The following is a 21,568-nucleotide window of genomic DNA, read 5'->3' on the forward strand; positions in this document are numbered from 1 at the left end:
CAAGGAGAGAGGTTTTTGTTTTTGTTTAAGAAAAGAGATGCATGACTTCCTCAAATAAGGGGAAGACAGAATTAAATAGTTTGGTACACAGTAAATAGCTCACATCTACCACAAAAATTGATGATTAATTGAGAAAGAGAATAGAAAGATCAGTTAATTTGGCTAGACTACTTCTGAGCTGGAAAACTATAGTTCACTAGCCTATGAATTAGCAGAAGATGGTATAAATCTATTATATTCTTTATGAATAATTATCCACTAAAAAACTTAAGAAGGAAATAAACCAGAAGAGTATGTACAAAAGAGTTTTTTGAATCATCTCAAAACACATAGAAATATATAAATATTCAACTCAAAACACATATAAATATATAAAATAAACATTACTCCGTAAGGCTGGGCCTACATGACTTGAAAAGTAGCTAGAGTTGAGAAATGTCCATGCATGCGCCCATATGTGCATGTATGTGTGAAATATTGCTAGAGTTGACAAATGCCAAGGTATGAATGTGTGTGGGTATGTGTATGCACATGTATATCTATTTTTAAATATAGATACTTAAATTAAATTTTAAATAAGTGGAAATATATAATCTTTATGGTACTTAAAACTAAGGAGCCCCTTACATTCTACCTACATAATATCCCTCAACTGATCTTTTTTGCTCTTTTATAAACTCAAAACAAAAGACAATGTTGGGGTACTTACCTTTACTATCAAAAATATTCATATGTTCTAAATGTAATACCTTTAAGAGTCTGAAAGTACATGTACTTTCACCCCTGACGACTACTCTGTGTTACTCCAAATTCCTATTTTTTTTTCAGCCTCATCCTTTCTCTTTTAATTTCTCCTTTTCATTCCTAAATTAGTATTGCTTTCTTTCATGTTTAAAGAACCCAAGGTGGTTCTCAGGACTAAAATGGCTGCATACCACAATTTTATTATAAGTTTTTTTGTTTTTTTTTTTTTAATTTTACTCAGTTAACATACAGTACAATATTGGTTTCTGGAGTAGTATAAGGTTCTATTTCATGAATAGTGTCAATAAGAATATTAACAACATATACAGAATGAAAAATAGATATAAAGTCACTCAGAAATTTGATAGTAGTAATTGGCTAGATCTAAAAGAGAAGATAAAGCAATGTGTTGTTAAGGAAAGAGCAATGAACAAGAAGTCATGAGATCTATATTCTCTCACTGATTCTGACATTAACAGGTTATGTCCATGGACAAATCATTTGACATCTCTAGGTCTTAGATACTCTCTTTCAAATTTTCTTTAAGCTATATTATTTTATGATTCAGTAATTTACAAACATTAAAGCAGAACCCTCGGGTAAGGTTTTTGATCCTGGTACAGAGGATCCCACACCTTACTTTCCAGGCACAGCAAAGACAGGTATCAAGTCTCAAAAAGCTTTCCTAAACCTAGTAATGTGCAGGAATAGTAGATGGAGACAAATACAATGGCCAAATGGACCTTTAAGACAGCCTTGAAATATCTCATGCCATAGGAAGAATCAGAAAATTATTCCAGAAAAATGTACAGTAACAGGGGCTTTGAGGGGATGAGGAGAACACAGCTGTGACCTTTGCTGATAGAGAGCAGGGAATCAAAAGGGATGGTGACACCTCAAAGGACACCATAGTCAAGAACAGAAGCATATGCTCACTTCTCAGCTCTTATACCTAACATAGCACTCTCGGCAGGCCACTTAGAAATTTGATACAGCACCAGATTATGAGGAGGCAAGACCTTAAACTGACTGAGTTTTCATTTAGATCACTTAACCTGAAGGAAAATTTGAAAATGAAAATTAACCTTAGTTAAAAGAAACTAAAGGAAGTTACTTTTCTTGCTAGAAAATATCAGAAAGAAAAGCAAGAGAATATAGTATATATAATTCTTCAGATCAGACATTTTATTTTAACAAGTATATACTAATAGTATTTTTTTCTCAAATCCATTTTGTCTAAAACTGCAACAGGTGGGTATTTTTATTATATAGGTCATAGAAAACTCAAAACTCCACATGGATTGAAATAGGTAACAGTAGAGAGACTTAAATTTTAAGTAGACAGGAAACATCAATTTATTTTCATTAATGTATATAAAGTAATTTTAATTATAATGTAAAATCAGGAAGTATGCCATTTAAATTTCACAAACACTTTAAACAGCATGATTTAGGTCAGATAGAACACCAGTTCAAATTACTACAACTACAGAAAATTCACCATCTAAAAATTTTTGTGACCTGAACTCAAATTGGTATGTCACACAAAATATTTTTTTCTTTTAAATTAAAAACAAATTAGACATGAAGGTCCATATAGAAGTAGAAGAGTCCAATTTTTACAGAAGCTCAGAGAGACAGATTTATTATCGCTACTACTAGACTTCTTGCTTTCCCAAGCATCATCTATAAACCTGTATTTGTTAACTTATTATAATTGCTATCTAACCACCTAGAGTAAAACTTTTTCGCTAGTTAAAAAATAATTAGACAATATGAGAAAAGAAATGAAAATACAAATCTTATTCATACTTTTGGGTATTGTTATAAAAATCTCACAATTCTCAAAGATATCATTGAGTTTTGTCTATAATCTATTCCTAAGTATAAGTTATTAACATTTAATATCACACACCAGCTACATAAATACATGCTGGTAAGAATTAGTAACTCCATGGTATTATAACAGCATTCCATGGTGACAGCTGATAGCTACACTTGTGGTGAACACAGCATAATGTACAGAGTTGTCAAATCACTATGCTGTACACCTGAAACTAATATAACACTGTGTGTCAGCTATACTGCAATTATTTAATAACCCAGATGAAAATAATAAGTCCATAAGAAAAAATTAAAATTTTAATAAACCCAGCTGTTAGTCAACCCAACAAGTTTTCTCAATACTAAAACTTTATCTACAATCCTTTAAGAAGTTGCCAAAACTGAAAAGGAGATGCATTAATCATGCTATCCTAAAGCATTTTTCTCCACTTCTGAGGCAATTATCAAAGAAGGTGTTAGTCTAAACAATTTCATAAACCACAGCTCAATATAACCTTTAGTGAGTTTTAATAGTTGAAAGAAAAGCTTAACGGTTATCATCTTACATGATCATTTCAGTATTTCATCACAGTATTTACAATTGTATAGTGATGGAAAATGCTAGTACATTTAAAGGTCTTGGTTATTCTTTTCCCAAAGGTATTGGTGAAAAACACGTTAAAAGCCTCAAATCCAACCACTAATGCAACTAAGTAATTTCAAAACACATTTCAGCACTTTGGAGAGGAAGGACTCAAAGCACAAGTGAGTCAATAATTTCATACCTGTTCTAAGCTGTATTTAATTGACTATCACTTCCTAAGGCTATAATTGTTGATAAGTCAATTTTTACTAAAATATACTTACTAATGCTCTTAAGTCATGCAACATCAACAACAAAGATAATACATATTAGTGAAATTTATTAAATAAATACAGTATTCCACCAAATTTCAAATATATGCTTTTGGTGATAAAAGTCTTCTCTTAGGGTGGGGGAAAGAAAAAAGAAGAGTTCATTAACCAAAGTAAGTCTATCCCTCCCTATCATCAACAAATAAATATAGAGAAAAGGGGCACCAATTAATGTGCTATGTATTAATTTATATTATTTTAATACAATTCTATCTTCCTTAAAGTAAACTTGACAGTTTTATATAAATTCAATAATCTACAATATATTATTGTGTCTTGAATTACTACATAAACTTACCTAGATTTTAAAAGTAATTCCAAAATATTATCATGTTCTAAAGTAAATAAAGTAAGGCCACAAATTGTCAAGACAGACTACATATACTCCAGGCTGCCACCTTTTTTTTTTTTTTTTTAAGGTGAGGGGGAAAATCATCAATGTTGACATTAAATGTACTATCAATTTTTTATTCTGGTGGGCTAATTACTAAACTCTCTTACTCTTAAAAAAAAAAAGACAGAGGTATATACTTCAGGTTAAACAGTAAAAGTTAAGAACAAAAGTAATAAAAAATAAATTAAAAATAGACAACTGCATATGAGAGAGGGTAAAAAATTTCTCTACAACCTGGAGAAAAATCAATTTGAGGAAGCCAATCAATGCTTGTTGCAGAACTCTAGGGGGGCCAAGAGTTGAAGTCACTAAGTATCATGTGAAGATGTTGAGAAACAGGGATAAAAATAGTTTAAATGAATGAAAAGAAGTATATGAAACACAGAATTCCAGATCCTCTCCCCATACTTTATGGTCATCCCCACCATAGTAAAGCATTAAAAGTTTACTTTTCAGGGAAGTCAACTTCTGCACACTGTAAAAAGCCTTACTGTAAAAATCAAATAACTTGAAAGGATACTAAATTATGAGACTCCAAAACAATATTAAAGACATTTTCTCTGAGGAAAATGAGAATCCGTAATATTTAAGGGTCTATCAATGGCAAAGGCACCTCATTCATCACCAATAGACAACTCCCACACAGTTGCATGGATTTTTTGTGTGTTACACTTAAATATGAGCAGATAGCAAAGGATTACCAGTCATTACAGGAAAGACTCGCATGAATGACCGACACCAAAGAAATAGGGAAAAAAAGACTCCGAAAACAGACAATATGGTTAAGGGGGTGTGGACAGAAGACTAAAGAAAAATATAATTTATACCATTAGAAAGAAAATATTTCAGGTAAAACAATCAGGGCAGAAATTCTGTCTTACTCACCAGTATCTCTCTGCCCCTATACTAGAGTTTAGAGTTCTCCACAGAAACAGAACCAATAGTATGGAGATAAAAATTTTATTTATCTTTTTTTTTTAAAGATTTTATTTATTTATTTGACAGAGAGAGACACAGCAAGAGAGGGAATACAAGCAGTGGGAGTGGGAGAGGAAGAAGCAGGCTTCCCGCTGAGCAGGGAGCCCAAGGCGGGGCTCGATCCCAGGACCTGGAATCATGACCTGAGCCGAAGGCAGACGCTTAACGACTGAGCCACCCAGGCGCCCCAAAATTTTATTTATCTTAAGGAAATGGCTCACATTCGCAAGCAGAATACCCAGGAGAGCCAATGTTGTAGTTACACCCCAAGTCAAAAAGCCTAAGAATCAGGAAAACCAACAGGCTCAAATTCCAGAAAGAGCCAGTGTTTCAGTTCAAGTCCAAAGGCAGGAAAAAGTTGATATCCCAGTTCCAAGGCAGTCAAGCATGTGGAATTCTCTCTTCCATGGGGGATGGTAAGACTTTTTGTTCTAGTCAGGCCTTCAACTGACTGGATGAGGCCGACTCTCATCAGGCAGGGCAATCTCCTCTGCTCAGCCTACCAATTTAAATGTTAATCTTATTGAGAAACACCCTCAAAGAAAAACCCAGAATAATGTTTGACCAAATATTTAGACACCCATGGTTCAGTCAAATTGACACATAAAATTAACCATCACAGCTCTTGCCTCTCCCCAAAACAACAACAAAAAATAGAAAACTAGAAAATGCTCTTAGAAATTAAAGTATTTCAAATAAAAATTTTAAAAGTACTGGAAGATGTTGAGCAATCCTCTTAGTAAGTAAAATAAAAGATAAAGAAAAAACAGATGGAAATGGATATGAAAATCAGAAAACTAATCCAGATAGTTCAACATCTAACTAATTAACAGAAGTTCTAGAAACAAAATTAGAAAAAACAAAGCAAGAAATTCCCATAAAAATAATTCAAGAAAATTTATCTGAACATAAGTATATACTTTTTCAGACTAAAAGGTTTACATAAAATACCAAAGATAATGAATTTAAAAGATCCACCCACACCAAAGGCATAATGCAGTAACAACAATAATTTTTAAAATAATAAAAATACTGAAAGCCACCAGGGAGAAAAAATTTGGAAAGATTATAATTTTCAGCCTCTAATACCAATATCCAAATAAGCTATTGATCAAGCTTAAAGGTCAAAATAAGAAAAAAAAAGTTTCACACAAGCAATGTCTAAAAAATTCTACCCCTTATGCATTCTTTCTCAAGAAAGTAAAAAGGAAGTGTCTCATCAAAATTAAGACACCCCATTATCATCCTCCATAACTGCTCTGCTTTATTCTTCTGAGGACATACTTATTACCCACCAGATTTCATTTCTACCTTTCCCTTTTTTTTAATTTTCTACTGTATTTCCAGCGCTAGAACAGTGACCAGCACCTTACAAATTTGAAGGTCACTGTGGGCAGAAGATAGACACTGCAGCTTAAGAGGGAAGAGGAAAATTCTGGGTTGATAATAAAAGAAACCTCCAGATAACAGCTTTCGACAGACCTAAAGAGTAACCAATCCAGATTGGAAGAGAAAAATAGAGAACTACAGGTACTACATCTCTAAGAAAAACATTTGAATCAATAGATAATAAGTGTGTTTAATCACATTGGCACAAGTTTTATGATTCCAGTGGAAAATTTAGAAATAAATTTGTGGTGGGTACAGAGAAATTTAAATAAACAAAAAAGTAGGAAATTATTAATTCCAGAAGAATAATATGAAAGAGAGACAAGCAAGTGGGAGGAAGAAAGGAAGGAAGGGAGGGAGAAAAAGAGGGTAATCCTGGTACATTTTATAGCTCTGCTGTGAATACTTACATTGTCATAATAATGTAAATGGTAAGTATGGTTTTAACAAAATATTATGATATAACTGTACTGGAAACAACAGAAAATGTGAAGTGGAAAGAAAGAACAATATATGTAATTCAATGGTCATCTTCCATAGAAGACATCACCAGATAATGTCTAAAATAGAAAAATCAAGAAATAGCTTAATTAAATCATTTAGAAATATGAAGATCCGTGGCAGACTCAACAACTAAGATTTAGTGAATATGGCTCCTTCCAGAAAGTAAGAATCAAAGGGGAGAAGAAAAACTGAGGCCAGAAACTGTTTTTCAGCTTAAGTATTAAAATTGTACGCTAACTAGACAACAGGTATTTATCCAAAATATTGTGAAATATCTCTAAATAACCTGAACAAGCATTCAAGTCCTACAAATACTGGTATCAAAAATATGGAAATATAGGGGCACGTGGATGGCGCAGTCAGTTGAGTGCTGAATCTTAGTTTTGGCTCAGGTCGTGGTCTTGGGGTCTTGGGATCGGGCCCTGTGTCAGGCTCCACACTCAGCACAGAGTCTGCTTGGGACTCTCTCTCCCTCTGCCCCTCCCCCCTCTCTTTCTCACGTTATGAATACAGTCCAATGAGTAGGTACTGTTCAGGTTTATAGGTAAGCAGGAGTTTAAAAAACTTATGAAAATATAATTTTATCATAAACCATTAAGAATTATTTTTTTAAAGTCAGTATTCTACATCCTACTAAATGAAATTAATTTTATCTCTACTGCTTTTGATCATAAAATATTCTTTTTTGTAAGTATTGATTTAATGATTCAAACATAAACAGAGGAATGAAGAATAATTTGTTAATAAAAACCTAAACTCATTTCAAACTATTTCATTTTCCCTATTAAATATATAAAGATTTAAAGGCTTGTGTTCTTCAATGAAATATCAATATTAATATTTTAAGATGTTAGTTATACATGCCTTTGTAAAATAAATCAAGTTGGTTGACTACAGCTCCAATTCCCTAAGTAGATGACAGAAACACTAGTAGGAGTCAAGGAAGGAGGCCACAGAGGAGAGCTCAAATAACGAAGGGAATGTATTAACACAAAATTGAAAACCACATTATACACAGGACTAAAGGTCAAAACTAGAGAAAACTTGTTCATGGTCAAGATATAGTAATCTTAAGTGCTCAAAGTAAACGATCAAGAACTTTTCAGCAGTGTTTGCACTTTATGTCAGCACTCTCTCAACAGCTTATCTAACACAAAATCGAGTAACCACATACCAGGAAAGAGTATGGCATAATAGAAAAGGACAGGTTTTATTCCACTGTCTCTTTAGAGGGTAAAGCAAATCATTACCTGAGACAGAATAAAATGTTGCCCTTTGGAAAGTTTTGGTTTCAATGATTTCTGTGGACATACACTTTTAAAATGTACATCTAATCTGTACAGATACTATAGCTCAGTTTATAAATGAAATATATATATACAGATCATTACAGAGTTAAGAAAAACAGAAAAGAAAAAGTCTATTAAAGTTGAATTGGCAAATGTTTCAATTTTACAATTGCTTATTTAACAAATATTTTTGTGAACTATAAGCAAAGAATTGAATATTTAGAACACATTTACTGGGTTTACAAAATAAAGAATGCAAAAGTTTAAAAATCTGAAAGACTGAGATAACCATGCAATCAATTATGTAAGTACTACAAATAGTTTTAAATTATTTGTAAATAATAAAAACAATAATCCTCTTACCATTGTGTTTAAGCATACATTAAAATTAATACATTTACAAGTCCCTTTAAAAATCTGTTTTTAAACTTTTTAGGAAAAACATGTTCTCCAGCCAATAATAATCCTTCAAATAACTTCCAAACTGGAATCAATTTAGCCAAGATCTTTTACTGATCAATACAGAAATCTCAATTTCAATAAAGGTGACAAAAGTTGCTCTAACCCTTTCCAGTTACAACCTCTCAACAGATGACCATCATTAAGCTTATATCAGGGCTTCACATTCAAGAGCTATATAAATGTGTCCTATTAGTACATGGTCAGTCTATTTGGCAACTCCAGTTCTCCAGACATATGGCAATTGCTGCCCTTTGAGGTCTGAAGTCAAGTCTTTAGGGAATCTCAAAGCCTGCACTGAAATTACAGGGAGTGTTCATTAGAGACTGCTGGAGAGGAAACATGAAAGACTTCCATTAAAACTATATAAAATGGCTAATTATTTTTAAAAGATTTTTAAACCCTCTAGTGTACTCAGCAACAATAAAAAATATTTACCAATTGCATTATTTTTAAAAGCACTGCTTTCCTGACTTGGGTGAAAACAGCTTTTCCCATTCCCCACACCTCAATATACCTCTCATTTTATCAGATCATCAAGATTTTCTGTTTTGGGAGAAAATAAAATTATCTATACCTCTAAACTCTTTCTACAGATCACTGTAAATATTTATGAAATGAAGGTAGTTTTAGAGGCAAAGTTTTGTTTTATAATATTTAGTTTTAATTAACATATACTGTGAACTCAGCTAGACATACATGTTTCTTTAAATGCTTTTTTATCCAAAAAAGTCTGCCTCTATTGCATTTTTATTCCATTTTCAACTAATAATCATAAAAAGTTACAAGCACAGAATAATATAAATTACTAATCAATCTATAAAATGGCATTTTCAGATAATATTGTGGAAAATATATGAAGATTCAAATGTTTAAAATTTTAAAAATGTCAGAAAATTAACAGGAGTTAAAGGAAATCTCATGTCTATGCTTTTTGGGATTTTGAAAGACACCAAAAGGATAAGTATTTTCTAATTAATAATTGCTGCCATTTTAACTTTTCAAATGTGTAGATACTTTTTAACATGAGAGAATGATTATTTATTAAGGTTCACAACAAAACAATACTACTACAGAATATTTCAGTAACAAATCTCTATAAAATATCATACAAAATTCATTAGCTTGCCTCAATCATTTCTTGAATTCACATATATGGTGGATTCTGACAGCCTAATTCCAAAAACCAATTACAACCTCAATCCATATGTAAAAAAGATAACAGAAAGCAAGTACGTTAAACCAGTTTAAAAGAATAAAAATCTAAAGAAAACAGATTACGAATGATTTATATGAATGCCTAGTGCTGAAGTTAATTACAAGTAACCCAATAAAATAGTGCCTTTATTATTGTACAGCAAGTAATAGCTCTAGATGTAAAAACCAGAACTCTTTCTGCTGACTTTTGCATGCCCGATCCCACAGCACACAACATTAAGAATTAAATATGTAGTAAATAAGGCATATAGAAAACAGCAGTTTTTAACTAAAAACAGAGAACTCTCCTGCTGTTTAACCATTTGGGGTTTTCCACTCTAAACAGTGACCACTGTAAACCGATACTATGTGTTCACTGAGTAAATTCTTAATGTTAAAATAAAGTGAGATTTCAATGTCAGTGCAGTTATTACATCAAGTGAAAAATAGCTGCAAAGCATCGTATTCATTTTAACATTCATTAGGGGCAAATAACATATCTTTTATGTTTATGCTATGAAATGATGATTCTTTAGAATTAAGTTTTTCCAAATTCATCCTATACCTATCTATAAAGCTTTGGTCCTGACCTTAAAGTATACTATCTAAGACACATATACTGCATGCTACAGTAACCTGTTATAGTTCTTGACAGTCACAAAGTGTAGCCAATTACAGTATGCTTAATGACTCTCCTGGTAAAGAAGACGACGACTTTTCAGTCTAGAATGATTCCTTAACTCTTTCAAATATTTATCAATGCACCAATATGATTTTAGCTGATATCAACTTTAAGTATAATGCAGAAGTCCTAAGATACGTTGGGATAAATATCATCATATAGGCCATTCTTTGACGAAAACATTAACTGAAATAGTGATACAATGAAATACTTGATAACCCAGTTTTGATGCACAAATAAATCAGGACTGATGAAATATAGAATCAATAACACATCTCTGTAGCAATATTTTATTCCTATCAATTTCATATCTATCAGGAATACATGCAATATTAGCTTATTTTACTTTTGGGGGGTGTGGGTCAGTAACTTCACAAATTGGTATTTGTCTCCTCAACTATGGTGAAACATTTTAAAGGTGGTACTCTCTATCTCTTTGATTTCTCAACACTACCTGATTCAATTTTCCAAATAACAGACATTCAGATGCTTGTTAAAGAAACCATACACTGTTAGGTGAAGGCAAGAGGAGCACTGCACTAAGAACACTCAGAGATCATCAAAGCACTGCTAGATAGATTGATTTCCTGTGGCTGATATAACAAATTGCCACAAACTTTAAGTCTTTTCTCTCACACTTCCAGATGCCAGAAATCCAAAATCAGTTTCACTGAACTAAAATCAGTGTGTCAGCAAAGCTGCTCCCCTTTTGGAGGCTCTAAGGTAGAATGTATTCCTTGCTTTTCCAGCTTTTGGTGCTGTCAGCATTCTTTGGCTTGCGGCCACATTGCTCTCTGTTCCATCTTCACATTGCCTTCTCTGTGTGCCTACCTCCTTTTTTTTTTTTTAAGATTTTATTTATTTATTTGACAGAGAGAGCAACTGCACGAGCATGGGGAGGGGCAGAGGGAGAGAGAGAAGCAGGCTCCCCGCTGAGCACGGAGCCAAACTTGGGGCGCAATCCCAGGACCCTGAAATCATGAGCTGAACCTGAAGGCAGATGCTTAACCAAGTGAGCCACCCAGGCGCCACTGTGTGCCTATCTCTTAATAACCATCTGACTCTCACTTTTAAGGACAGATGTGATGGCTTTTAGGGCCCACCCAGACAACTCAGGAGTATCCCCTTATCTCAAAATCTTCAACTTAATCACACACAAAATATCCTTTTTCCAAATACGGTAACATTCACACAGATTCCAGGGATTTGACATGGATATTTTTGAAGAGCCATTTTTCATCCTATCACTAGAAAAATCAAATTAAAACAACAGAAACAGCAAGTTGAAGAAAAGTGAAGTTTACTAACAAGTTCAAAGAAATCAAAATCCAGAGAAATAAAAACATTTTTTTAAAAAACTTAGTATATTATGACAAGAGCTGGAAAAATTTTTAAACAAGCCAACTTCTCCAAGTGTTGGCTCTAAGAGTGACTGAGTTATGATTGGTTTTGTTTTCAGTTCCAGAAAGTCCGTTTAGCTTGCAAAGTACAAAGCCTACCAGGCTACATGAAACTGAAGGCTGGGCTGTGGAGCCACTAGTAACAAGCAGATATCACATAGGGCAACTTCTTACAATTAGCAGCAAAGCAGAGATACCACTGCCAAATGTCCAAATAAGTAAGGCAGCAGTCCAGACTTGGAGTAAAGACTGATAAGAAATAGAAAGCTTCTTTAAAAAAATTTCCCCCATTATTTACTTTCTCATTGCTACCGACCAACTTTCTTTTTTCTTAACTTACAATACTAGCAAATAGGACCCTATTCTCACAAATTAGATTAGTGCTACAAAACAATAATGAATCTTTGGAATAGATATGAATATGATGAGATAAATTCTGATCAAGCAAATATATAAGCTTCTTAAGGTAAGGGAATAGATCATCTTTCCTCTAAAAAAGGAAGAGTAAGAAACCAAAATTAAATTTGCCTTCAACTATGTAGCAACTGATAACAAGAATAAACTGACAAACCAAGAGACCCAATAAAATAAGACCTCTGTTTTGGGGCTCCTGGCTGGCTCAGTCAGTGGAGCATGCAACTCTTGATCTCAGGGTTGTGGGTTTGAGTCCCAAGTTGGGTGTAGAGATTACTTAAAAATAAAAAAAAAATCTTTATAAAAAAAGAAAATACCGCTGTTTTAATTGAATGCCTAATGATGTTTCCAAATAATTTTCAAAAACATATAATTACTGGGGCGCCTGGGTGGCTCAGTCGTTAAGCGTCTGCCTTCGGCTCAGGTCATGATCCCAGGGTCCTGGGATCAAGCCCCGCATCAGCTGAGCTCCCTGCTCAGTGAGGAGCCTGCTTCTCCCTCACCCACTCCCCCTGCTTGTGTTCCCTCTCTCGCTGTGTCTCTCTGTCAAATAAACAAAATCTTTAAAACAAACAAACAAACATATAATTACTATCGAAAAAGAATGCAGTGTACACCCAGTATTTAGGACATTAGTATATTATCAGACTCACTATATGTAAATGCACAATGTGGAAAGGAAAGTATCAGGACAATGTGGAGAACAGGTTTAGGGTTAGGGAGTTTGGTTTTTGATAAACTACCAAGAAAATGGCATGATGTGCAAAACACATATGTCAAATATCTGAATGCTACTCACAAGGCAGGATAGAAGTAAATATAAAATAAAACAAAACAGCTATTAGAGACCTTGAAAATAAGACAAAGGAGTTTGAATTTGACAAGACAGTAAACCACAGCTTCTCTTAGGAAATCTAAAGAGATTCTCCCAGGAAAGTAAATTTGTCAGAATGTACTGAAGGAGGTAAAATCAATAGAAAGGAGAAAGGTCATTTCACTAATAAAGGAATAACTGGATCATAATCTGTGATTTTTTATAGAGGCTTTTTTCAAGTGATACCTCCTCTTGTCCCTTACTGTTTCCCTCATTCTGATAGGACTCAAGTTGAAACTCATAATAAACAACTGTTAATGATAATGATATATTTGGCCAGGAAAAAAAGTTAATCATCAGTGAACTAGATTAACTGTTAGTAACATATTTCTGAACTATGGTAACACAGAGGGTGTATTGAAAGCAATGTAGTAAGGGGCGCCTAGGTGGTTCAGTCAGTTAAGTGTCCAACTCTTGATTTTGGCTCAGGTCATGATCTCAGGGTTGTGAGATCAAGCCCTGCATTGGGCTAGTGCTGGATGTGGAGCCTGCTTAAGATTCTCTCTCTCCCTTGCCCCTCCCCCCCGTAAAAAAAAAAAGGAATGTAGTATAAATTTAAAGGACTGAAGTATACAAAAAAGACCCTTAAAAGTCATTAGAGCAGTAATCCTTATAATCTCACTTATATTCAGGTATACAGCTGACCCCTGAACAATGCAGGAGTTAGGAGCACTGACCCCACACAGCTGAAAATCCACAATAGTTTTTGACTCCCCAAAACTTAACTACTAATAGCCCACTCCTGACCAGAAGTCTTACTGATTAAACAGTCAGTTAAGACATATTTCATATGTTAAATGCATTATATAATATATTCCTACAATTAAGAAAGCTAGAGAAAAGAAAATGTAATTAAGAAAATCACAAGGAAGAGAAAATACATTTACAGTACTGTATCAAAAAGTCATATAAGTGGACCCACGTAGTTCAAATAGTGTTGTTCAAGGATCAACTATACTTTACTGGCTTTCCTAAAAAGAGCTATCACTATAGCTAGCACAGAAAATGGTAGAATCACCTTTGGGATCCTACGGAAAATGTTACCCATTAACCATGTCTACTTGGAAAATGCCAAAAACTGCTTATCTATGAGAACTCTCCTAGCTCTAATATTCTATGGTTCAACATGTTTTAAAATAAACTAGACTCAGCATATAGCCATTGAAATGGAAGAAAATATTAAAAGAGACACTACAGAAAATGGTGGATTGAATTTGTGAGGCAAAGATCTAAAAAAATCAAATTAATCTCATAAAAAGAAAACAAGAGTCACTTAAAATACTGAACAAAGGGAGAAGATTTTGTATGCTGTTAAAAACACTAGATTTGTTAGGTAGAAGCTAGATATGAGTAGTGGAAGGAATGCCCCAAGACAGAAACCCAAGTCCTTGAGGGGAGAATTAGAGACAGGAGCTGTAGGTAAGGATGGTTATAAAGCACAACATCCTGACCTTGTGGCTTCCAAGACCCTGGGGCTAACAGACCAAGAGCCACAGGTGCAGAACATGTGCTCCCCTCTTCCACCTCTGCCCCAGGGTAACCCCTAGACTCATTATAATACATTTGCATTGCAGGTACTGCCCCACCTCCACAGGGAAAGGCTGATAGGACAGTTCAGGTACAAACCTTGTAGGGCAGAAAACTCTTCTCAACCTTTGGGAGGAGTGCCCTAAATGACTGGAAGCAGCCTCCATTAGAGACCACCCCCCACTGTACATCCCAGCTCTTCCCAGAGCAGAGACCCCCAATATTATCCAATCCTAAACAACCTATGGGCCAATTCCACCTCAGGGAAGCATCCCACTCTCTAAAGAGCGTACCGCTGCTTTAATAAAACTGTTTTCTGCTTTCACTTTGGTGCAGATCTCTTAATTTTTTATTGCATAGGTGCTCAGAGCCCAGACACAACACTTTTCACGCTGACAGATTAACTTTAATGTACAACCTACTTTGCTCTAAGAACTGTTTTATATACTTTCTTGGTTATCTAATACAATCTCTGTTACACCCATTCCACTCAAGAAACTGAGTCCCAAGTAAGTGAAGTCATTTGCCCAAGATTACAGAGTTAATAAGCGGCAGAGGAAAAAATTTATTGAAACACATAATCTATCATCACAGTATTTCCCTGGCCTCTGCCTCTTCTTAAGATCCTGTCCAAGACGTCCTTTTCCTTTCTTCTTTTGTTGCCCATGAGGGAGACAACAGTCTCCTCTATCTAGTCTACCTCCAGCAGCTGAGGAATTTATTGCTAGAAAAACAAACAAATAGCCTTCAGGATTCTGATTCTTACTTCATTCAGGCCTAAATCAAAGTTCAAACTTCAGATTTTCTTATAACTGCATACATGCTTTCATGCTAAAAATGGCAGCTTAACTAAAAATAGCTGCCCAAGAAATGCATAATAGATGTAATACATGTGCAATTATTAATACATAACCATTATCTCCTCCTAAATTATGTTATTATGTATTAAATCTATGTTCCAGGTATTAAAGTACAAAATAACTGTGTTATCTCAGAGACATCTGAGCCAAACAGTGTAAACATTTCAGAAAGCAAAATTTAAATCTGAATCCTAGAACTCTGAATATTCTGATTAAATCCATTAAATTATATAATATTTATGAAAAAATACATGGTATGGGAATACAGCTCAGTCTTCACAAGTTATCAGAGTCTGATAGTAAACACAAGTTATCAGAGTGATACTAAACAAAACAATCTCAAGCTTTATACTTTATGCTTTTAACCTAGCCTTTCTGTAATACTTCAATTTCAGCAGATTAATTTGAAATAACAGAGAAAAGGACTAAGAAAAAACAAGCAATAATTGCTGAGAAACAGAGACACCGACTTGTATTCATAATTACATGAAAGCCAAAGAAAAAGGTTATGCTTAGATGATTCCCATTCATGTATTCTTCCTTTTTGCTAACTCTCTCCCCAATCCCAATTTTAAAAAGACCAGTTGTAAAATGGCAGGGTGCCAAATTAAAGCACACTTTATTTTCAGATGTCTCCATACTCATAGGCTGACTTCCTGTCAGGAAGAGTTCTATTTCAATGAATACCCCAATCAGCAGGGAACTTGCAGAATTAAGTGCCAGTTGATATTACTTTGTTTTGCATTTACCACCCTAGAGAATAATGTTCAAAGATCTAGTTATATAGTCAGCATGGTATCATCCTTCTGACTAGACTGCTAAGCCACAGGGTGTACGGCCAGTTCCACAAAATTTACCTTAAAAGGTTATGTTTTCTAAAAACTCGTGTGCTGGTGAATCAACAGGACACCAGTATTTCAGAATAAATCCTACATCTAAGGTTAAATTATGCTTCTCTTCAGTTGTAAGAAAACCCTTTAAATTAATATTGGAAAGGTCTGCATCCAGACTTAAATAAAGATCAATTAATGTTCACTCACAAATCAACTTAAATATTTTATTTTCTAAAAGTAAAATGCAGTACTTTAGTCTGATTTATTTTTTAATGTTTTTGCTGCTGTTTTAGAAAGAAACACTTCCATCTTATAAAAGATATCTGTTATAAAAATTTAAATCAGGTAACATAAATATTTTACCACATTAGCACAGTTAGTAAGCTGATTTCAAGTATTTTAACATTGTTATTTAAGTGCATCTAAAATTTTTCAAAATCAGTTAATATAGCTTGAATCTTGAACTAACTTTTCTAACTCTCACAGACTTCCTCTCATGCTCAAAGGTCTCTAGTTCCTTCTTATAAAGTCAACTGCTTCTACTGCACATAAAATTAATTCTGAGCATTTCAATACAGAACACTTACACTCACAGTCTCTGAATATTATAAGGACAAAACATTCACAGCAGCTCTAAGGCAAAAATAGGTGACTATAATGGAAGCCTATCTTTTTATCCCAATGTTAATCACTACCCTATTGATTCTCACTTATTCATAATCAAAAGGTCATAAACAATGACAATAACAAGCTCAGAGGCAATTTACATTCACTTATTTTCTACAAGTACTTTCTAAGGATGAGGTATAAACATATATAAAAATAAAAAGGAGGGGTAACATTATGAAAAGTTGAAATATATTTTGATCGTAGTTGGACCATAATACATATAAACTGATCTTAAAGAAGCCAATTGACCCAAAAGTCCTATATTCATTGGAAAAAATAAGGTTGGTTACAAAGAAAATGGAATGATTTATCTACAGCATATCAAAATTTCAACATTTAATTTAATACACTTTGCAAATCTGTTACCAAGGATCTTAGATTAGCATTTTGAAACAAAATGGTGAATATCTTTCTACTCAGATATAGATTTGTTTCCTTCATGAAACGTTGACATACAAGATATTAATATATTTAGGTAAGCACATCATTTGTAAGAGCTACCAACTGTTCATATTTTTGTTAGAACAAGATATGATGTCTGAATCGATGCTAAGTTTCTGAAGCTAGTGACTTAAAGGTGACAGATATAAATCTACGAAAAGAGGAAAATCTACAATGCACAAACTTGATTTCTTCATAAGAAGTAATCAGTTGTAACTCTTTTAATGAGATCTTTTGCAATTCAAGGTTCATCAGGTGAAAGGGGTTTAATATGTATCACTTTCTTTAAAACAAGTAAATACAGGATAAGAGTTCAGAATAAGGGTTTGAAGCCTATGTATAAAGGCTAACGTCTTTCACATCGTTATAACTGAACAGAATACTCATTAAACAAAATTATGTCTGTTCTTTAACTAAATACTTTTCAATGAACCAAAACTCAATTTTAAGGGAAATTTTACTTAAATATGGTAAATACACTGATTTATTCAACAAATATCTATCAAATATTTTATTATGATTATGACATTACTAAGCACTACAGAATAAAGTTAACAAGAAATCGTCTCCTGACCTCAAGGAGTTTTTCATCTAATGAAAGTAACAAAAATTATAATATAGCATGACACTAACAGAGCTCTTAAATCTGTAAATTTAACTCTTCTTTAGCACTCATCTCGGTAAACTGAACTCTGAAACGCAGTTAAATCCAATGTTGAGGGCATGTAAGCTAAGAACAGAAGATAAGTAAGAGTTAACAGGATTTAGAATTATTTTTACTTTACAGTAAAAGCGAAGAAAACATATTAAATGACTTTTTATTATATAATATATGCACGGAGAGATTTTGATAATTGTTCTCATGCCAAAAATATCTATACATGTCACAGATGGAGTTTTTCAGATTGTATCAGAAGAGCAAATTCTATTCCCATCGATTAATTTAATATTTGTTCTTAAATCTACCTGGGTGAATGTGAACTACCAGCATTCCAATCTCTACTTATTTCTCATGGTTAAAGATCACCAAGATAGATTCTTTGTGTTTACTGCCTCGAGGAAATGCCTTACACATAAATTATACTTTATCAAACATGGAATTACTACAGATTTCAGTGAAAAAGCCTGGCCTTATGCAGCAGGGTAATATCTTCACTCTTAATTCTTTAACCCTGTTAAACTCTTTAATAATGACTTTGTATTTTTATTATATCTAGGTTTTGATTGAAAGCTACCTTCAAATTCTGGTTGTTTGGATGAATAAATAGATGACATGCAGAGAGGATCTGCCACTTTATGATTAGACTATGTAACTACAAAAAGTCTACTGCTAAAATTTTATTCATTTACTTGACAAATATTTATTGAAAATTTATTTCATCAGAAACTATATCATATGACATTCACATAGATTAATTTCATTTTCTTTGAACCTCTTGGACCTCATTAAGTGCATACCAAAGTTCAATTCTATATATAGCGCAATAATAATATATGTAATATCATTAATATAAAATATATTCTGACCCTGCTTTCAAGACTTTATGCTATATACTTAAATTTTATTATACAGCATAAATTACCAGAATATTGGCTAAAAATGCAATGTGATTCAATCAGTCAAAATAGGAAATAGCCATATAATCAAGCGATGTCAAAATATTTGAATTTATCCTAAATCTGTCCTTAAAAATATTTGAATTTATCCTACAATACACATGTGCATGCGCACGCACATACACACACTCCTGGAATTCTTATTATCATCACTTCTGAAGATCTATCCCTTCAGAAATAACATGTAAACTGGGAGTTACGTCCAAATTACCTACAAAGGAGAGCGAAGAAATGACTTGAGATAATTTCTTCTAAATGAAGCAAAAATAATCACAATATTTCATGAATAATTAATTTTGCATATCTAGTGATTTTCTTTAGTCACTGTGATTGGAGAAGCAAAGAAAAACAAAAGCAGAGTACTAAAAAAGAGACACTTCCTGCATTATTCACTGTCTCACCCTTAATGTAACAGGAACTTCTCTCATACTGTATTTTACAAAAATCATCCACATGTTCCTATGGCCACAAAGAGGATTGTGTTTTGAACATGCTAATATTAGTCCCATTACACATTCAACAATACACATTATATATCTATTTTATACACACATGTGCGCACACACACACACACACATTTACTAACGGCTTTGAGGGGCCTCCAGTAAAGAAAGCTAATTAAATTCAAACAACAATTACTGAATTTACTTACCACTATATATTTCTTTCACAGAACACCCATTATTATCACACAGCACACAAACAGGGATTTGGTCCACTAGAAATTTTGGATAGTGAGAATGGATGAAACAAGCACATGGCTAACACAAATCCAACCAAGGAAAATTATAAGTACTGAAAGAAGTAGAGGAAATGCTTTAAGCATTTTAATATTCATTGATCCCGATGAAATTATAAAAACGTAAATGGAACTCAAAAAAAATTTTGACTGCAAGTCACAGTCACCTAAAATGATCTACTCAAAAACAGAAATAAAATGAGCATTAGATTAAATAGGGATTGACAGTCCCAAACTCCCCTCCCTGACCCCTTTTTGTGTTTCACTTCAAGTCCTTATAAACTTATATGTTGTATAATGATAATTTGTCTCTCTCATTTGATTATACTTTCTTTAAAAGAAGGGGCTTATCTTAAAAGCATCTGATACATGTCTCCTAAATAAGAGAATACCACAAGCAGGCATAGAGAGGAGAACTCAGAGCAAATAAATTCACACAAAGTTCTGCAGAAAAGTGAGCAGGAAGGGCAGTGGAGTAGGACCCTAGACTCACCTTGTCCCATGAACACAGCTAGATAACTATCAAATCAGTCTTAATACCCCAGAAATTCACCTGAAGACTGACAGAACAAACTCTACAACTAAAGGGAGAGAGGAGGCCACATGGAAGAAGTGCAGAGACATAGTTTAGGGGAGAAACAGATCACAGCTGCTGTGGAGGGGAGGTAGCCGTGGGCACAGAGAAGGGCAAGAGAGAGAAGAGCACACAGGGGATCACACAAGGAGAACGTTTCTCCAAAGACACTGGCCTGGAAAATGAGAGGGGCTGAATTTCGAGAGTTCCTACAACCAGTGGGGCTCAAACCTTGAAGTTTAAAAGGTCAGCAGGGTTGGCTGCTCCTGGAGAGAAGGCAGGCAAACCACACAGGAACAGATAGCATATAAACAGCGATCTGAGTGGGGAGATTATTCACTCTTCTCAGAGGTGTCCCTAAAAGGCAGTGTTCACACAGACACCTCTCCAGGAACAAATGAGGTGGATGGCACCATTTCCCTTCACTGCTCCTCAGTAAACACAGAGCCACCTTCAGGGAGAAGCATAAAACCAACACTGGCTGCCTACCTTGCTTATATCAAGCCCTAGCACCCTGTATTTCAGTGGAACTGCCTATCTCAGTCATACCTGCCTCAATTCCAGCACAGCAGGCCTCACCCACAGAAAACCAGCACAAACCCCCCACACCACACCTCCCAACCACAGTTTCACAGGTTATTAATTCCAGTGGAGGTGGTGACAGGTCTCATTTCACAAGCAGGCCACAGTACACCTAGTTAAAACTTGCCGCATCCAGGCCAGGGACCAAAAACACTGCCCACAGCAGGCAAGGAGAGCCTCTGCAGACAACTGGCCTGAAGAATAAAGAGGCGGAACAGAACAGCAGAGCACATGCATCACACACAGGAGACACTTCCCAAAATGCCAGGCCCTGGGCACTACATAATCTCTTTTTCATAAAGACATCACTTTCAGGAGCAGGAGACATAAATGGCCTTACCAACACACATAAGAAAGCAAAGAATTAGACAAAATGCCAAAATGGAAGAACTTATCCCAAATGAAAGAATAAGATAAGGCCATGGCCAGAGAATTAAGCAAAACAGATGTAAGTGATATGTCTGATTGAAAATTTAAAGCAATGCTCGTAACGATACTCAATGGGCTTGAGAAAAGAAGACATCAGGGGCGCCTGGGTGGTTCAGTTGTTAAGCGTCTGCCTGCGGCTCAGGTCATGATCCCAGGGGCCTGGGATCGAGCCCCACATCAGTCTCCATGCTCAGCGGGAAGCCTGCTTCTCCCTCTCCCACTCCCACTGCTTGT

The 21,568-nt window shown here is 34.4% G+C and overlaps 1 protein-coding gene across 6 annotated transcripts in view; it reads right to left on the reverse strand.

Moving 5' to 3' along the window:
* LRBA (LPS responsive beige-like anchor protein) overlaps positions 1-21,568 on the reverse strand; it is an 841,444-nt gene that overhangs the window by 490,884 nt on the left and 328,992 nt on the right. The gene's annotated exons all lie outside the window — the stretch shown is intronic.

Source organism: Mirounga angustirostris, unplaced genomic scaffold (assembly GCF_029215605.1).
Source record: "Mirounga angustirostris isolate CCGP_5_RB_7025 unplaced genomic scaffold, mMirAng1.0.hap1 SCAF_2, whole genome shotgun sequence".
In the NCBI taxonomy this organism is placed as follows: domain Eukaryota; kingdom Metazoa; phylum Chordata; class Mammalia; order Carnivora; family Phocidae; genus Mirounga; species Mirounga angustirostris.